Below are 14,767 nucleotides of genomic sequence, written 5' to 3'. Positions count from 1 at the left end.
GCAGGAGTCATTCAAAGTGCGAAGAGCATTTAGATTAAAAAAGAAAATGTTAAAGAATAATCAAATAATGTAAACTGCTATAGAAAAAAATTAAAAGAAGACCGAAAGGAAGTTCTGGGATAGGATCAGAAACACAGTGGTAATGTTTCCTTGAATCCACCATGCTGTTGATCTGTTATAGATCAAATGTGTGACCGCGGTGGCCGCCAGCACGCACTGAAGTCTCAGAGGCCTGCGGCTGGGGCTCACACGGAAGCCCTGACTCCGAGCTGCGGTGGAAGGGGTGGCACGCACTGCAAGAAGACGCGCACCAGCGCTCACACTCAGGACAGGGCGGCCAAGCCAGGAGGGCTGGGGCCAAGGACAGAAGGACAGGGGCCATGTGAGGCTCCCTCAAAGAATCCCAACATCCAAGACTCCCCCCCATGTGGCAAGTGCCCCGTTCTGCATGTAAGCCAGGTGTGAAACTCTCACACACACACTCAACTTGCACACTCACTCTCTCTGGGGCAGGGGTCCTTGGAGTGGGCTGACTCTTTGTGCTTGCCTAATATCCTGTCACCAGGGAACTGAGGAGCAAAACATCACAGACAGGAATTCTCCCTAAATGGACATATCACGCCGATACTTGCCTATGGGTGTCTTGTTAGAACCACACAAGTGGAGCGTGAAAGCTCCCACGGAAAGCTAAGCAGAAATGAGGGGAACAAACGAGACGAGCAAGACGCCAGAGCAGGCCAGCCTAACACGAGAACACACACAGACCACAATCCCGAACACGCAGAGCCAGACAGGCCTAACACGAGAACACACACAGACCACAATCCTGAACACGCAGGGCCAGGCCAGCCTAACACGAGAACACACACAGACCACAATCCCGAACACGCAGGGCCAGGCCAGCCTAACACGAGAACACACACAGACCACAATCCCGAACACGCAGAGCCAGACAGGCCTAACACGAGAACACACACAGACCACAATCCCGAACACGCAGAGCCAGACAGGCCTAACACGAGAACACACACAGACCACAATCCCGAACACGCAGGGCCAGACAGGCCTAACACAAGAACACACACAGACCACAATCCCGAACACGCAGAGCCAGACAGGCCTAACACGAGAACACACACAGACCACAATCCCGAACACGCAGGGGACAGCATCGGTGTCACCTGCAGGACACAACAGAGTACAGAAACAAACCCTGAGTGTCTAAGTCACGGTCAGGGCAGTGAGTGGGGTGCACGGGGAAGATGACCTGTGAAAAACTATCTAGTCGGATCTCTTCCTTCCAGCACACACTGAAACAAATCCCAAGGAATCAAAGATTTAAGTGTAAATTAGAGAAATACCAGAAGAAAATGTGGGATGATCTTTTAAAACATTGGAGTGAGGCAAGCCTCCGGAAGGAAGACACGAAGCCCAGAGCCACGAAGGCAACACTGATACAGTGCACGGCACAGAGGCGCAAATCTCAGTAGGGAAAAGCACCATCAGCCAAGTCCCTGGACAGGAAACTGTGGGGCACCGGCCACACATCACACAGGTGGCGGGCTGGCTCCCTTTTCTACATCAGAGCACCTAAACGCCAAGAAGAAAACCATCAACAAGCCAAAAGGAAAACAGAAGGGTACAGGCGGCCACCAAGTAGGAGGAGGCCCCCGGACACTCGTAGGTTCACTGGCCTCATCACAGAACGCCAGCCATGAGCCTAAGCCTCAGGCTGTTTGTAGCCATCCTCCTGGCCAACATCACGATGGCAGTGAAGTCTGAGCCAAGAGGCACCTTCTGCACTGCTGGGAGGAGCAAACGCAGATCAACCCCTCTGATTATATTGATCAAACATGAAGTATAAATGCCCAGAGCCGGCTACTGCTGCCGGGGTGCACTTCGTTCATCAGCCACGGTGAAGCTGTAGGACCTCCCGCCCGGTGCTGGGAGACGGAAGACCAGAGCTGGCTGGACAGCCCCCCCAGGCACAGAACACACAATGGCACGCCCTGCACCAGAAACAGCCTCGGGGGCCGATCCTGTTCTGTGTACATTCTAGTGCATGGGCACATACTACCTATTTAAAAAATAAGATCATGCAGGCTGGATGATCACTTGAGGCCAAGAGTTTAAGACCAGCCTGGGCAACACAGTGAGACCCTATCTCTACAGAAAATGAAAATAAATTTAAAAATTAGCTGGGCAGGGTAGCAGGCACCTGTGGTCCCAGCTATTCCAGAGGATGGCTTGAGCCCAGAATTCGAGGCAGCAGTGTTGCTAACCTTGCTATATTTTATGCTGACAAATGAGGCAATCCTCATGAATGAAGTTTCTGCATTATGAGCACCATGACATTTCTCCTCCAGCTTTTTTTCCTGAGACAATAAAGGCTAGCTGAGAACTGAGGGAGAAACAGAAGTTAACTGGCCTCCAGGGAGCAAGGGAGAACTTCCATGACAGGACAAGCCACGCTGAGCTGGGCAGAGCAGGGAGCCAGCACGGAGCAGCACGAAGTTCACCCTGGGGGACAGTGATGAGCAAGAGACTGCAGGGTCCCTCTGGCTGCCTGGAGGGTGGCCTGGAGGCTGCCTAGGCGAGGCCCAGCTGAGGGGCCCTGGGAAGAACCAGGACGGGAAGACAGGGGAGGCAGAAAGGAGGCTGCCCCACTGCACGCTGTGGCTGGCACAGCTCAACCCCCCATGGGTGCTGACGCTTTTGCTCCTCAAACAAAAGGTGTTTCAATTCCAACACACAAGCACGGTGACATGAACCGTCTGCCTCCCTTGCTGCCGGTGGAGGGGAGATGGGCCTCTCCCTGGTACCATGTGGAAGTCCCACACCAGCCCCCGGGCCCACCTCCCCTGTTCCCTGGCCACTCCCTAGGCCTTGCCGCCTCCCTCAGCAATGGGACCAGCTACCCACAAGGCTGCTCTCCCCATTCCCACACTGGTGTATTTGTGGAATGAATGAATGGTGACTGATATACATTTTGAGTGAAAGATGACTGGTGTATTGACTAACATCATGTTCAAAAGTTTTGGCAGATACTAATTATTTTCTAAGACTCACAAATCAATAATTGACTCTTTAAAAGTCTAATCAAGAAAGAAACATGATTGTATTTTAAACAGCAAATGATGACCTGTCTGGTGTGCTCGGCTCCCCTGTGCCGGGTGTGCCCGCCCAGGGAATCTGCATTCCCTCCCCAGTGTGCTCCTGCTCCTGCCCTTGGGGTCCTGCAGAGGCAGATGCTGTGTACAGGAACCCACATGGCAGACCCTCCTGAGAGAGCACAGCCTCGGGTACAGAGGAGCACGGCAGAGAGCAGATGCAGGCATGGCTTGCGGGCGGTGTGGGTGCCAGACCCTCTCCTGGGCCTGCCCAGGCTCCAGGACCCACTCAAGTGAGAGTTGCTTTAGCTGCAAATAAACCATTTCCAAGGAAGGGAAAGAGGTTGCAGTCCATGCTCTTCTCTGGTATTGCAAAGACAGGAGGCGTCACCTTGCCAATTGCTCCCAGCACTGCTGGGGGTGAGAGCCACGCCCCCTTCACACAATCTCATTTTGTAGCTTTCTGCTGACATAGGAATTGTGCTCCAGTAATTCCTCCCAGTGTGAGGCCACAGCAAGCGGGGGCCTCAACTCAAGCACAGGAGCCTGGAGAGTAGAGGAAGCAGACACATTACCTGGAGGAGCCGGAAAGAGAAGCCTCTGGGCCACAGCCCCGGCTGCCCATGCCACCCCTGCCTAAGGATCAGGACAGAAAACTCATGACCCAGCTCCTCAGCTTCCCGAGGGCACAGACGGGACCTGCTGGGCACATGGACCCTCCTGAGTCCAGGCACTGAGTCCAGCGATTCGCAAAGGACAGTGGAATCTCCAGCAACACACACGTTTTTCAAAAACTGGCTACCGGAAAACGTCCACCCGGAATTCTTGCAATCATAAGCTCTCCTGGTGAATTTTTACGATTCCATTTGGACAAAATTCATGCAGGTGACTTGCAGAGGAACACAGCAGAGCCAGATGCGAGGCAGAGCCCCCTGAGCACCATTTTTCTTTGCTACGTGGCTCAACACACACGGAAAGTCGTCTGCTCTCTAACACTCACTTTCAATTATGGATTTCACAATTCACAGCACTTTCATGTGCTCTGGAGTTGTTCTCGTCACGTGGAAGATAGTGCACAGTCACAGAAGGCCTGACCTTGAACCCTGAGCAGCACTCACCTAAAATAAAATTCCTTGCACAAGCCACCATTCCGACCCCAGCTCCAAGGCCAGAACGCGGGAGGGATGCCACCACGTCTGTAACTCACTGGCCTGCTTGCAGTGGCTTGCCTGATTCTCCGGTGCTGAACATGTGAGTCAAACCCACATTTGTGATCTAAGCCAAAGAAGAAAAGAGATCCACAAAACACAGCCCACATCCCAACACCACCTTAGAGAACACGGTCCAGTTTACGGTATTGTTGTGGGATTTTTTCTTTCAACTGACCCATCTGAGTCAAAGAAATGCTTTCCTGGTGAAAAAGAGTTTAAAGTCTGTTTAGATTTGCTGCTAATTGGAAAAGCCGCCATGTATATATTGGTGGGTCAAACATGTAGGTTACGTTACAAATGTTAATACCGTAAGATGAAAAGTTTGCAGTTAGTTCTGTAACACACGGCCTGGGCCCATTATTATCTCATCCAAACCGTAACCTCAAACACTCTGACTCTTTAAGTCATAACTCCAAGTCAGATCACGAAACACGTCACTGCACAGGCACCCCTATGGGCCCCTCATCCCCGACACAATCCCACTGCGGCAAACATACCTGAAGACCACACAAGTCAGTGTGCCCCTGACAACGCGACAAGGTACGCAGATGGGGACAAGGGACTTTACCTGGGTAGAGCTGATAAGAGCCACTGTGATGCCACTTAACCAAATACTTCCAACCATGCACTGCAAACCACCCCTCTGAGTCCATACCAGGGTCAGCCGGCAGAGCCCGGGCGGCCCCGAGCAAAGGCCTGGGTCCCACACGGGGACATTGCTCCTGAGCTCACACTCCCAGGAGGCCAATTATTGCAGTTTCTCCCACGATCCCAGCACACGGCTGACAAAGACGGCTCTGCCCTGCCTGCACGCAGGCTCACGGATGGGAAGCCAACAGGAGACGTCGCACGAAGCCTTGCCGAAGACGCATGCATAATTCACAGCAGCCCCTCAGCTGCTGCCGCCACAGAGCCTGAATTATTGAAGGCGGGCCGAGCACAGCTAGGTGACTGCACATGGCATAAACACTGCAGATGGAACCCCGGCCTCCCAACACGCTACTCCACTTCAGCAATTTGTGCTTTATTAAACAAGCAGTGGCAAAGGAAAAAAAAGTACTTGTAGGCTTTTTGTATAGTTTTTAACTCTTCTTTCCACATGTAACTTAAATTAAAAAATTTTTAGTCCCATAAATATAAAACCTATCTTTTTATAAGCAGGTGATCACTCAAACAGCGTGTTATCAGGAATATGTATTTAGTTAGGAAATAAGCAACTATACCAAACTGGACCACCTGTGAACCATAAGGAACATTTTTACAATCAAGCAAAATATGCCAACTCACAGACGTTTCTGAACAACCTGTGGGCATCCTAGAGGCGGCCTGCCCACCACATGGGGTGGTCCCTTTCCGAGGTGGGGTGCCACACCCACCCCTGTTGCTCCTGCCCCCAGGCCGAGCAGGGCCTCATCTCTGAGAGGATCTCCTGGGTCTTGGTTCAAGGGTTAGGAAACATCCGCTAACACCACAGGTGAGGCCCAGCAAAGTTCCCTGGAGAGGGCGGGTGACACACAGTCTCCATTTTTCTAGGACACTGCACTCTCTGCAGTTAGGACAGAAGCGGCCTCCGACAGCAACTGCAGGAATGGGCATGGCCATCCCACTGACACTTCATTACACAAAGCTGGTGGTGGCAGGGTTTGGCTGAAGGCGCTGTTTGCTGACCCCATCTACTGACTCCCGGATGGACACTGCCACACAAGCAGCTCTAACTTGATGGCAGCTCCACTACAAAGGCATCCAATCAAGCTCCACATTTTCCAAGAAAAAAGTCCTGGAAAGGCTGTAGAAGGCAGGGCTTGGCCTCACTCGGCCCACCCTTCCATCATGTGCTTCTTGGCCTCCAGTTTCTGAGGCACAGGAAGCCCTTCTCCCCCACTCACAGGGCGGCCCAGGCAGGAGGCGTGGGTGCAGGCTCTGAGCCCGCCCTGGCCTGAGTCCCGCACTCCTTTCTGGCCGGTCACCTCGGCGGGGCCCCACAGTCCCGTGGGCCTCAGTCCCCGTGTCCATCTGTGGCTGGCAGAGGCTTGCAGGGCTGTTGTAAGGGCCAGGAGAATGAAGATGGGCAAGTGGCCGAAGCCCAGATGTAGGCACTATCAGTGCAGCTAAACGTGCTTATGGGGGAGCCGGGACATACGAGCACCGAGATGCCACAGGAAACCTTTGTTCACACCCAAACCAGCCCTCTCCTAGACAATGTGTGCCATCCCTTTTGGGGGGGCAACTTTTTATTTTGAAATAATTTCAAACTTGCAGAAAAATTATAAGAATAATAAAAGGGACTCCCATATCCGTTTGCCCAGATTCACCAAATGTCCGCATTCTTCCTGCTTGCTGTATCATCCCGTCCCTCTCCCTTCCGCCCATTCTCCCTTCCTCTAAACACGTTCACACCTGCACACACGCAACCTTTTTCCAGACTATCTGAGATTAAGTTGGAGACAGCATGCCTCTTTGCCCCTGAACACGTCAGTGTAGATTTCCTAAGAAGGTGGACATTCTCTTTCATAACCAAGTACCGACATCAAAATCAGGAAATTTAACAAGCCATCTTCCAGCTTCATCAATCCTGTCCTTTCCAGCTCTTTTCCCCAGAGCAGGGTGGAACTCAGGGTGGCTGCTGCTGTGTGTCTGCAGTCTCCTTCCATCTGGAATGTTCCCCAGCCTCTCTGTGGTTCCAACCCTGACAGAGGCTGGTTATTTTTAAGACTGCCCCTCAGTTTGGGCTTGGCTGATGTTTCTTTGTGACTGGCTGGAATGCCCTGGAAGCCATGCGGTGTCCCTCCAGGACCTCCTCTGAGGAGGCACGTGGTGTCAGTTTACTGCAGGGTGGGTGACGCTGGCTCTCATCATGTGGCTGGGGCACCAGATTTGTCCGCTGTCGTTTCTAGGGTTCCCTGGTGATAATAAGCTTCGTGCAGAACTACCCTGAGGCTCTGTAAGTGTCTTGCTTCGCATCAAGCCTGAGTCCACAACTTTAGCACCCTCTGATGATTTCCTGACGTACTGTTCAGCTGTATTCTGCTCTAAGAGCCCCCCTCCTGTTACTACAAAGCCATTTATCTGTGTTAGTGTGCACTTGCTGGGTTTTTATTTTAGTCCATGGCTCATACCCCATGAATACCTTTCTTTTTTGGAAGCTCAGTCCCTCCTTCAGGCTGGCACCTGTATCCTGCTCATGTGTCCTCATCATGCCTTAAGCACTGCCTTATTTTCTGGTGTGAAAAAAAATAAAAGCGAAGCTCCAGCTTCATCCTGTGTTTTTCCCACTCCAGCCCAGGAATTAGTCTTTGCTCCACAGAGCCTGACACCCTCTACAGAAAAGAGGTATTAGACACCAAAATCTGGACATGCAGGTGCTCACTGCTACTGGGGTTTCCCTGCCTCCAGCCCCACCCTGGTGGACAGAGCTGGGAAATGTGGATGCACACGCACACACTGCTATGTCTCTCTCTCCATCCACACATCCCTCTATTGAAAGCCATCGGTTCATACTGACGCCTCCAATGCCAACCCAACACCCTGAGCACATCCTCACCTCCTCTTCCATCTCTGTAACTCCCTGCTGGCAGTGGGGAACTGGCTCCCATGAGCTCTGATGTGTTTGTCCCTGTGCTCAAGCCTGGCACAAACAGAAAGCAGCTTAAGAACGACTGACCCACACCCCTGCACAGACAGACCTACTTACTCGCCCAGCTTAAAATCCTACCATCTACTGTTTAAAGCCTGCACTTGATCACCAAAGTGATTTTGTTTCCCTTTCGAAACAGCCAGGCCTTGTGGATACCTACCATGCGGTCACTACAGCGGCAAAATTCAGTTTCACAGAAAATCCCCATGTGGAGACTTGTGCCTCAGGACAATCCTTCTGTCTCTGGCTGCCATGATGTGATTGATCACATGGCCTTGAGCACGTCTGTGCCTTGGTTTTCTCATGGAAGAGAACTAATCTTTGCAAGGCTTGGGGCAAGTGTAGACGAAGGAGCTTACACCATATATCTAAATGCTGGAAAATTATAACAAAGGCTAACACATTGTTAAATAAGCTATATGCCATCTCGCTACCCTCCAACAACCTGGAAGGCCAGGTTTAATTTAGAATTCTGGAACCTAAGTTCTGCACAGAAGTGTGGTAGTGCAGGGAGGGCTGCCACAGCCCATAGCCTCCTCCTTACTCCCTTAGCTTCACCCCAGCCTCATACTGGGGTGTGAAATTTTGTATCCAAATTTTGTCACATCACCCCATGTCAATAGCCCCCTTTGGGTCTCAGAGTATCTATTTCATTCCCCAGTTATCAACTGGAAGATGCTTTTCAAACTTAAAGCAATGAGGCCTTTCTTCCCAGAGAAATCTTACGGGAATCCCTGTGAGGGGCTGGCTTGCGGAGGAAGGAGGACATGTCGGGCAAGAACAGGTAGGGTAGGCTCAGGCCCCCTCTGCTTTAAGCAGCACAGGCTGCGGAGGCCGGCCCAGCTCTGCATCTCAACAAAAGCCTGCCACAACAGCTGAGCCTGCTGAGGGTTAGAAAACAGGGATCTGGAATAGCACCTCCTCAGAAAAGTGTTTACGTGCTATCGATCTCAGTCAATCAGCCCATTTTACAGATGAAGCTGCTGAGGTCCAAAACATTCCATGACCTGCCTGGGCTGACATCAGTGACTATGCTGGGCCCAGACTCCACATTCTCCATGGTGAGGTCCCGGTATCCCCAGCAGCACTTTCTGCGCTGACCGTGAGTCTGGCCCCCACAGCCAGACCTCACAGCCCTGCAGAGGAGCTGCCATGCCTGGCAGGTCTCACGGACCCCTCGAGGTATAGTGTACTTCCCGTTACCTCAGAGGGCCAGAAGAAATGTGGGCCCAAACAGGAGAAATCTGAATTCTGGGTCTTTCCTGGAGTCAGTACTAGAAACGTGTGATTTATAACTATTCTGGCAGAGCCCAGCAAAACAAACTCTCTACGTCTGAAGTGACACCAAGTCCTTCTGGAGAGTGAAATGCCAACAGGCGGGGGTGAAATGCTGCCAGAGCCCATGAGGCCATGCGAGTGAGCAGAGCGGCTCCTGCGAAGGTCAGTGTGGGAAGTGTTAGGCGATGTGCAAAGACGAGTGAATTATGTCACTTGTCACTCTGAATTTTTAGGATTCTAGGCTTAGAGCTACCAACTATGACCATAAGTAGTTGGTGAGGTCACATCTGACCACAGGGAGCCCTCAGGATGCTCCAAGAAAAGACACAGAACATTTTTCAAAGATCAACCCTAACTGACTTCATTTATTATGCTTACTTGAGCTGAAAAAACTTCACATTACTCATTTAGTGGTCAATTCCTTTGTGAAACTGATTTACTTCATTTTGATGAATAAAATATTTATACTTTGTAAAGACATTCTTCTTCTATTCTTGTGCCAGTGGCCACACAGGAAGTTCAGACCTTCTGGTTGTGGCTTGGCCCCACCAGAGGACACCACCCAATGCAGAGGACGCCACCCAATGCAGAGGACGCCACCCAACGCAGAGGACGCCACCCAATGCAGAAGCCCAGGGGCCCCAAATGCTGACCTCATGAGGAAGACTCAAAAGTGGTCCTAAACCCTTCCCTCAAGCCAAGGTGGGGCCACCCACACAGAAAACTGAAGACACAGTCCTGGGGACCTGTGCTTCCACTGAAAGAGTCCAGGGATAGAGACGACGAAAGGGCACCCTACCCAGCAGGACTGAGGCCAGAGGACCAGGCTTCAGGGAAGGAGGAGGGGTCTGAGTGTGTAAAATCATAAAGGATTTGTGACATTTAGAGGCCACCCCCATAAGCCAAAAAGAGGTAACACAAGGCACGGAAAAAAGGCCTACTCTACACATCAGGGGCAGATGGCGGATGCTCTCAGCCATGGTGGCCATATAAATGGTATTTGCTGGGACTGTGATGACTTCACATAATTTTAATAATAAATATAATATGTTAGATGTAAAACTAAGCATAATGCAATGTTTGTACCTTTTATATAACTTCTGATATCAAACAATCAAACTTAAAAAGTCATTTGTCCTAAACCGGGGTTCCAAAAATCTGGTCACCATGCTGGTCCCATGTCCACTGGCCCAGGGAGGTAGGCAGCGCTCACGGGCTCCAGGGCCTGCTGCCTGTGGTCTGGCCCCTTCCCAGGGGTGGAGCTGGGGCTCAGGGGGCCACCTCTGGAGACTGCTTCTCCTTGCTGACTGTGGAGAGGCTCTGCAAAGCCCTGGACTTTTACGCAGCAAGAGACGAGGCTGAGGCAGGGCTCTCCTCCATGGGGAACCCAGCCATTCTGCCCATTCTCTTCCTAAAACCGGGTGGGCAAGTTTAAGGTGAGCATGCGGTAAATGAGGCCACCGCCTCCTTCTCACGATTCACAGGTGCTGACGGGATGTCTGCCCTATGGCAAGCTGTATTCTAGGAGGTGGATCCTCAGCCTGGTGTTACCTAGTCCACAGTGTGCCAGTTCACGGCGTGGTTCCAGAGTCACACTGTTTGGATCTGACTCAGAGCTCCGCTCCTTCCTCACTGGGCAAGACACTCCCCTCGCTGTAAAACCGCAGTAAAAACCGTGCTCGGACTTCACAGGGACAGCGTGAGAACTCCCCTCCTCACCAAGTAACTTACGAGTTACTTAACTTTCCTATAAAGCTGGGATAATAACTATGCGTCTATGCTGACATGAAAGGAACACTGTGACAAACAGTGCGAGGCACATCCTAGGCATCCAATAACATCGTCTGACTAAGTGGATTGCTTGTCCCAAGTAACAGCTAATGAGAGACTACAGGCTGAAAGGGATATAAACTGACATTATAATGCATAATTCATAAAATATTTTCTTCCTTGAAAAAATGTAAATATAAATCTAAAATCCCTATTGGGCTTATCACCTAAAATTCTGGTCCTATACCCCCTCCCCAAAGATAATCCATCTTATTAATTTGGTGTTGGTCTGTCGAATTTTTAAAACATTTTTACCAACATACATATGCTCCCACGGAAATCATGTGTTTTGCTTAGGAAAGCCGCCAGGGTTGATCTCACTGAACTCTGCCAGGTTTAAAAGTTGGACCTGGCCATGGGCTATGCTTTCGGTTTTGTATAATAGTTAGATAATAATATTATTTGTAAATGATGATTATCTTTTTTCTTCCCAAGTTTAATATTTTTTTCTTGCCATGTAGTGCTGGCCAGAATCTCAATACAATGTTAAAACAGTTGCTGAGATAGAGAACATCCTTGCCTATTCCTGGCTCTAATAGGAATTCTTCTAATATATATACTAATAGTATAATTATTATTATATGTATTCTATTAAGTATAACTTTGTAAAAAAGGAATGAGTGCTTTTTCTATTCATTATCATATATATTCTATTACTAATTATTAATACTAATGAGTATTACTAATACTAATTAGTATTAGTATTACTAATACTAATACTAATAAGTAATTAGTATTACTAATACTAATACTAATTCTAATAGTAATACTAGCTAGTAGTTAGTATTACTAAAACTAATACTATTACTAATAGAATATATAATATATAATAATTAATAGAGTACATTCATGTATTCTATTAAGTATAACTTTTTAAAAAAGGAATGAGTGCTTTTTATCAGTAATTCTATTAGATGCTCCTTTGGCCTCCAGTGTGGTAATAATATGATTTTCCTCCTTTAATCTATTAATGTAACACAATCCATTGTTTTGTTCACCAATGTATCCCTAGTTCCTAGAAGAGTTTTCTGAAGAAAAGTGAGAGCCCCACAAAAATCACTGTTGAATGAACGGTGGGATGAATGGAAAATTCCCTAATGGTGAACTATCTTTGCATTTCTTGTGTAAACCAAACTTCACAAGGATGCATTAAAAAATGCTACTGGATTTGATTTGCTAATATTTTATTTAGAAACTTCTATATTTACTCATAAGCGAAACTGGCCAATAATTCAATTTTCCTGTGCCATCTTTCTCCAATATTGGTATCAGGAATATGCCAGTCTTGCAAACTGAGGTGAGAAGCTTCCCATCTTCTATGCCCTGTGTAAAGACAATATTAAGTTGGAAATGTTTGTTCCCCCCCTTGTGGAAGATCATTCAAGCCCTGTGTACTGACGTCAGGCAAACCATGTGTTATGCTTTGGCCAATGAATGTGAAACAGTATGGCTGAGAGCCATGACCTGATTCTGCCCTGCCGTCTTTTCCCTCGGCCACAAGGCCTGCAGTGCCCCACTTAGGAAGCGCTCCAATAGCCTGGCTCCTGGAGGAAAACACTTAGAAGAAAAACAAAGCCAAACTGCAGTAGACATGTAATGTAGTGTAAGAAATGAACTTCTGCTTTGTTAAACCCACCAGGATTTTTGGTGTTATTTGTTATTGCAATATTACTTAGCCTAAGCTGACTGATATACTCATCTGTATATTGGTTTGGGCATGGTGCCTATGGGGGTTTTGATCTTTGACTTCCAAATCATTTTTGCCTATGTTGATTTATCTAATCAGTTTCTACTTCTTCTTAGGCCAACTTTGATCATTTATATTTTCCTAAAGATTGTCCGGTTAATCAAATGTACAGTATAAAGTTGTTAATGGAATTGTCCTATAGTGTTACTTCTTAGTCTCTAACTGTACTTAGGACCTGTCTTTCATTCTTGATGTTATCTTTGTCCTCTTCCTCTTTTTCTTTTTTTGTAGAGATGGTGTTTTGTCCAGGCTGGTCTCAAATTCCTGGGCCCAAGTGATCCTCCTGCATCAGCCTCCCAAAGTGCTGAGATTACAGGCATAAGCCACTGTGCCTGGCCTCCCTCTTTTTCTTGATTATACTTTTATTCATACTTTTAGTTGTATACTGTTTGGTTTTTTCTATTTTGATAATTTCTGCATTTATCTTCATTTCCTTAATTTGCATTTCCTTTTTTCCCTACTTGCTTCTGTTGAAAACTTATTTCCTATATTTTCAAACTTTTTTCTAATATATACATTTAATGCTACAATTTTTTCACTGAAAATCACTTTGATTATATTCTACTGGTGATGATGTGTGTAGTATAGAACCATAAATGGTTCTAAAGTGTATGATAATTCCCATTTTAATTTCTTCCTTGACCCATGGATTATTTAGAAGTATGGTTTTAAACTTTAAAATGTATGAATTCTTTTTTGTTATCATTTTATGATGGACTTCTATTCAAATACACTGCTGTCAGGAGCTATTCTCTGTATGCTATAATTTTTTTTAATTTGTAGCAACTGCATGTGTGGCATATTGTATGCCACAACTTTAGTAAATGTTCCACGTACTTTAGGAAAAAAGTGTATTTTCCATTTGGTACAAAGCTCTCTATGCGTCTGTTAGATTTAATTTGTTCATTTTTCCATTCACATACTTTGTAATCTTACTATTTTTTTTTATCAGCTTGATCTCTCGGTTTCTGGAAAAGGTGTGTAGTAATTCCCCCTCGGAGTACTTACCCATGTTGATACCGTGCCATTTACTTCTCCTCTGCAAATCTCATGCTACTTTTGGTGCACACTGTCTTTTTTGTTCTTTTTATTGCTTTTTCACTTTGTCTGATATTAATATTGTTATGCCATTTCTCTTTTTTCTTAATATTGCTTGTTATATCCTCTCATTTAGTTGTTTTCAAACTTTTGTCACTTATTGTTGTTTGTTTGTTTGTTTGTTTTCAGAAGGAGTCAAACTATATTGCCCAGGCTGGTCTCAAACTTTTGGCCTCAAGTGAGCCTCCTGCCTCAGCTTCCCAAGCATTCCCTATAATCCACAGCTAGGATTATAGGTGTGCACCACCGTGCCTGGTTCAACATCGCTTATTTTAAAATTGGGTTTTTAACAATCAAAGTGGAGAGTTTTTCTCCTCTGATGCTCTTTCTCTTGTTGATCTTGTAAGCTTCTTCAGGACCTCCTGGCTTATTTTCTCTACCCAGTCCCTCTAAATAATTTTATTCACTTCCAGTGGTCAATTATATTGAAAATGCAATTAAAATGCCATTACAAATAATGGCAGTTATCATTTATATAACTCCTTATTATGTACCAGGTATTGTCCGATGTGCTTCACATATATTAAATCATTTACTTTCCGTAAGAAGTCTGTAAGTAACGGGTCCTACTATTATTCCATTTTACAGATGAGAGAAATGAGACTCACAGCTAGGAAGTAGCAGAATTAGGATGTAAACCTAAATAATTTGGCTCCAAAGGCCATACTCTTAATTGTTCTATGTCCTATTGCCTCTCAAATCACATCTTCAGCATCTTCTGGTTTCCCATGTGTCTTATGGGTTTGAGACTCGCCTTTTCTGCATGATCTATAATTACTCAAGTTTATCAAGCCAATGAGTTTCATTGAAACGCTGATGACTCCCAAATTTCTATTTTCAAGCCCAACCACTTTTCTGC

At 47.2% G+C, this 14,767-nt stretch overlaps 1 protein-coding gene across 11 annotated transcripts in view; it reads right to left on the bottom strand.

Annotated features, from left to right (window-relative positions):
* The window catches only part of RGS12 (regulator of G protein signaling 12), a 150,798-nt gene that overhangs the window by 28,677 nt on the left and 107,354 nt on the right, over window positions 1-14,767 (bottom strand). The window contains exon 1 of one of the 11 annotated variants that reach the window (XM_034958276.3): window positions 4,890-4,912. The exons of the other annotated variants lie outside the window; for them this stretch is intronic. The gene's annotated coding sequence lies outside the window, so the exon portion shown is untranslated. Of the gene's footprint in view, window positions 1-4,889; window positions 4,913-14,767 lie in introns of those variants that run through there. 11 annotated transcript variants of the gene reach the window in all.

This window comes from Pan paniscus, chromosome 3 (assembly GCF_029289425.2).
Source record: "Pan paniscus chromosome 3, NHGRI_mPanPan1-v2.0_pri, whole genome shotgun sequence".
NCBI classification, from domain to species: domain Eukaryota; kingdom Metazoa; phylum Chordata; class Mammalia; order Primates; family Hominidae; genus Pan; species Pan paniscus.
Note: the sequence above shows the minus strand (reverse complement) of the source record. Positions and strands in the feature narration are given on the sequence as shown.